Source organism: Macrobrachium nipponense, chromosome 9 (genome assembly GCF_015104395.2).
Source record: "Macrobrachium nipponense isolate FS-2020 chromosome 9, ASM1510439v2, whole genome shotgun sequence".
Lineage (NCBI taxonomy): Eukaryota > Metazoa > Arthropoda > Malacostraca > Decapoda > Palaemonidae > Macrobrachium > Macrobrachium nipponense.
Window position 1 is genome coordinate 84,640,885 of NC_061110.1, and position 438 is coordinate 84,641,322.

The following is a 438-nucleotide window of genomic DNA, read 5'->3' on the forward strand; positions in this document are numbered from 1 at the left end:
TTATATATTATATATATATTATAATTATATAGTATATTTATATATAATATACATATATATATATATATATATAATATATATATATAATATATATATAACTATTATCATATATATAATATTATATATAAATATATATATATATATTTTATATATAATACTAATACATATATATTATAGATATATATATTATATATATATATATATATCTATATAATATATATATATCATTATATATATAATCTATATATATATAAATATATATATATAATATTCACTATATTCACCCTTTCAAGAATCTTTACGCGATTCCCTGCAAACACACGGACACACACACACACACACACATATATAAATATATATATATATATATATATATATATATATATATATATATATATATATATATATTTATATATGTGTGTGTGTGTGTCCGTGTGT